Source organism: Montipora foliosa, chromosome 6, assembly GCF_036669935.1.
Source record: "Montipora foliosa isolate CH-2021 chromosome 6, ASM3666993v2, whole genome shotgun sequence".
Taxonomy (NCBI): Eukaryota; Metazoa; Cnidaria; class Anthozoa; order Scleractinia; family Acroporidae; genus Montipora; species Montipora foliosa.
The window spans coordinates 10,260,126-10,265,125 of NC_090874.1; positions in this window are offsets into that span (position 1 = coordinate 10,260,126).

A 5,000-nucleotide genomic window follows, 5' to 3' on the forward strand; every position below is an offset into this window, starting at 1 on the left:
TACCGAAATATAGCATTAATTCATATTCATGCATGTTTCTCTTTCACTATAATGGCAATGAGCTTTAGCAATGTAGACGGCGACGCCACTGAAAAACAATTTTTAGTAAGTGAAAAAAAAGGGCTGCTCTTTCTGTCCCCCACTCAGCAAACGGACAACAAGAAATTACCACATTTTAGGTCTTGACGACAACTGAATACAACAGTCAATTTCTTATTCTCTTTTTTACTTTAAAATCTGCCTATCCAGTTGTAATAGAGATTTTTTGACTCTTCGTGTAACAGACGAAGGAAAATGTGGAACATAAAATCACAAAGTGAGATAACGTTAAACGATAAAAAATGTAGCTACGATTACTTCATTAAATTGCTTGGCCTCGCTTGATAACCACGATTATAAATAAAGTCATTTAAGCAAATTGCTTCGCCTCGTAAGTTGCGGTGCTTTTAATGTTAAGTTCTTTTGAATGGCTTAGTGTTTTCCTGCTGGATTAAGGGGTATTAAAAAGGGTTATTCGTAACACTTTTCCTGGTTCTTTCCGAAAAACATTGCAAAGAGACACTCTTATGAGAAACTAGCTCCTAAGGCTGTTTGCTCTTTGGTATAGTTGTGATCAGAGTGTGTTCTCTGAGGTCATGAATTTAGTTTGGAACAGGTGTCGAGAAAGGTGTTTGGTACGCTGGGCCAACTAAGGTTTTCATTAGGAATGTTTTAATTGGTTTTTGGTATCACTACGGTTATTTGTGTTTCACTCAGCGATGTTTTTATCCAAACGTGCTCTTTTACTATATTCTTGGAAGCAACTTATTTCCAATTCACCTCTGGGCCTTTTGACTTGTGCTCGCGGTTACAGATCGCATTCATGACAACAGCGGTTTCCTCTGGGATTTCCCTAAGTGTTTTTAATCTATATTCTAATATCCCTAAGTAATGTAAAATAACACCGGTAATTGTAATTATTGTCCTGTTCTGCCTGGAACACCTATGGCAGATCAATTTAAGGAAAAGACAGCGCTTATGCTCGTCTTTTCCTTCTTTTGTCTATTATTTAACTCTGTTATGGAACATTCATAAATCGTCATTTTCTCTGTGGGTTTACTGTGTAACTTGATTTGTAACTCGTTTCTTGTAATTTTTGCAACTCGTCATACTCCAATCGTGCCTTAATCTAATGTTGACAAACCTATAAAATACTCAGTGTGTCGAAACAAGCGATTTTCTTTGTTGTGGAAAAAATATGTTAATGTGCTGACGCGCAGGCGTAGTGCGTCTGGCAATAGTGCTATATTAGTTAACAAGTACCAGTTTTTGTTTTCTTCCGAGAGGGCACGACATCGAATCCTGCAATCTGATTGGTTCTTCGCGAGGTCCGGATTTTCCTATCTTTGCCCACGGGCACAGTAACGCTCGGGGAATTTTTGTCCTTGACCTTTAATTTCCATTTTTTGACACCGAATCCGTTTACATACAGAAGTTACTTTTTATTAGACAAGAGGATTGGAAATAGAATTCAAATAAAAATATTTCTCTTTGAAACGTTCAGTTTGTAAGTCGCTTTATTTGAATTCTATTTCCAAACCTCTTGTCTTATAAAAAATACTTCTGTATGTAAACGGATTCGGTGTCAAAAAATGGAAATTGAAGGTCGATGACAAAAACTCTCCGAGCGTTACCGTGCCCGTGGGCAGAGATAGGAAAATCCGGACCGCGCAAAGAACCAATCAGATTGCAAGATTCGATACCATGCCCTATCGGGAAAAAAATATATATATATTTTATTACGTAACTTTATAATATTGTATGCTAAGTTGCGACAGTGCAATGACTCCTTTCGACGAATGTGGTGCAAACTGAAGTAAACCCGCAGACCGTAGGTGCTGGCTTGTGAGAGTTAAACTCCTGTTTGTGCAATCTGCCCTTAGAACGCACGTCGTCTGTAGCAAAGCTGGCTTGCGTGTTTTGAAGGGGAAAATGAATTCTCAATTGACACCGTTGGAATACAATCGGGTTTTCACAAGGCACAGGACGCAACTATCACACAAACAAAAAAGACACCTTAAAAGAACGGAAAAATGAAACTTTAGCTCAACGATCGACGAAGAACCCCGGAGAAAGAAACACGATTCCTCGTACTGGCAAAATAAATGGCTACTTTCCAACTTGCATGTACTTCGCCCGAACCAGGTGAAGGAGAGCGGAAACTGGAGCCTAACCTTGCCGTAAACCACGTGACACGCGGACAAACAAACTCCGCAGTGGACAGCATAGTGTGGCTTTCACACTTCGTGTAAGCCACACAAAAATGATTGATTAATAACTGTTAAGGTTAGAATTAGCCATGATTAAAATATAGCAATGTGCAAAAAAAAAACAAGGCATGAAATTATCAAGTCCTTTGGTCATAAACTCCTTTTTTTCCTTCAAAATAGTCAAACCAGCCAGTCTTTTGTCGCATGAGCTCTTCAAATTCTTTTTTTTTTTATTTTTTTTTTTTACAACTAATTTGAAGCGAAGATTTATTTCACAGTCAACGGTTCGGCCGCCGCGACAAGTTTACTGGCGAAATCGCATTTTCTAGCATTACTGATTGGCTGGGTTTTGGTCGGGATTTTACAGTACGGACCATTTCGATAGAATCGGTCCTTTTTCGTATTATTTCTCTCTCGGGAAATTTAAGTTAAGTTTTAAAAAAATTGTGTTAAAAATTTAAGTTTTGAAAAAGCGGAATTTAGTTTTTCAATAACAACAGGACAATTATAGCAAGCAGAATTTAGTTTTACGTGTGAAAGGTTATCGTTCAAAATTCACTGATGGAAGACGAAGATTAACCGGAGAAGTGTCCGATCGTTCAAAGAAACGATGCCATATAATACACAACCTACTAACCTCACTTGCTCGGGACCGCACTGGGGAATATTGGCCCTTGGTCGTTTTTGTACGGACCTCGCTGAGCTGGTTCCTTCATTAATGCCAGGACCTCGGGCCAGTATCCGCCACTACGGCCCTTGCGCTCGGTTATTAAGAGGTTATAATGGGTGCTTACCATTTAGCGAAATAATCCGGATGGAATGATCGTTGCATAAAGGTGAGCGATTTTCCGAATTTAATGACCAACCGAATGAGAATGGCACTTACCATTTACTACACAGCATTCCATCCCCGGCCGCATATTTTACTCGATCTTGTGAGAAAGGGCCTGGAAACGGAAGGTTCTCTCAAATGGTAAGAGCATTTCGCGAATCCGTTCCAAACGGAAAAAGAGGACTACCTCTGAAAGTTGTCCACAATTTCCGAAAAGATTTTCCGGAAAATTGCCTTTCCGTTTGACCTCAAACCGAAATTTCCGGATTTTTTCGTTAAATGGTTAGCACCCAATATTCACTGTTTGCCGTAAACCCGCGACGAAAAGAAAGATTTAGGATTGCTTTATCGTGAACGGTAAACGACAGGCATGAGATTTGAGACTATATACTTGATATCCGTAACTACCAGGCAAGAAATTAGATAAAATCAGTAGTGCTATTTGAAACTTCGCGGCGCTTTTCTGTCAAAATGCTGACAAAGAGAAATCACCATGGCAACCGAGTTTGATGAGTGAGTAGAGATTGGGACCAAGTGTGTGTGATTTGTGCTCCTTTTGGGGACGATGGAATTTGAGGAACTGAGGAGAGTTACTAGGAACGTTGCTGGGGACGCGTTCAAATGGAGGCATCTGATTGGTTGATAGTGTAGTAGGTTATTATTAGGATTTTGGAAAGCTCTAACACTTTGAATAATTATCCAGCTGCCTCCTGAATGGTCGATGGGAGTTTGATTGACAGACTGTGGGAATTTTTCGATAGGGTCTGGTTCGTTCTCATCGTCATCGCTATCGTTCTGACTCGCAATCTCACCTCACATTTGGGCGCAAGTTTTACTCCTTCCAAGCTCAGCCGAATTCACTTGAAAATTATTCCTTTTAAAGACACGCAAAGTATTCTATTTATGTAATTCTCAAAAGTCGATGACGAGGTTTGCGTTGATTCGGACAATCATGCATGATGCATATATTATATTTACGGGAAAGGAGGTCTGCATGAGAAAAAACTGTGCCCAAAGACTTGAGTACGGCCCGATTGGCGCGGACGAATGTCGGATAGTGGTCCATGTCGTAAAAAGCTGGACCTCTTAAGAGCTCGCTTTTAGTCAATCAGATCAATCCTAAAGGTGAAAACAAAACCTATAAAATTGTCATGATTTCAAGGAAGGTGGTGACTTCGTGATTGTGGATCGGTACTCACTGGAAATGGCATCCTGGACTGAGCTGCTATTGGATGCTTACTGTTTCATAAATCAACACCCGCACAGTCAGTTAACCAATAGCAAAGAGAAAAGAACATTGTCTGATTGTGATGTTAATTTTTTCTTTGTTTCTGTAAAGCAGATTTGCAAACCTTAAAAGAGATGGTACAACAACAAACGTTCCTTCTTGGGCTTATTTGCATCGTTGCATTTGTCACAACGAAAGGTGAGCGACTTCAGCTATGTTAAGTTCTTTTTTTGGAGACGTAACACTTTGTTCTAGGGTTAAAGCAAGATGCTGGTTGTCCCATTGCTTTGCTTAGCTTGTCAACAGCATGAAGACTAACTCTATTTAAGAACAAATTGATAAAAACAAGATTTCGAGTCCTCTAAATTAATTCTAGTCTTAGAGGCTTAGTCGAGAACTGGGATGAACCCACTAAACTTATATGAGAAACGCTTAATTAATTGAAGTGGACAAAACGCCTCTTACATAAGCTTAGTCCTTGTCTGAAATAGCAAAGAACCGAGAAAGATAAATAATTTAAGAAAGTATGTTGAAGTTTCTTTCGTTTTATTTTCAGCTCAAACGAACTCTTCATCGGGTCCTACAACTAATTTTACTTTTCGTAAGTATTAATAATAATAATAATAATAATAATAATAATAGTAATAATGAGATTTTGGATTATTACTGAGCCATTTGCCAACTGGGATAG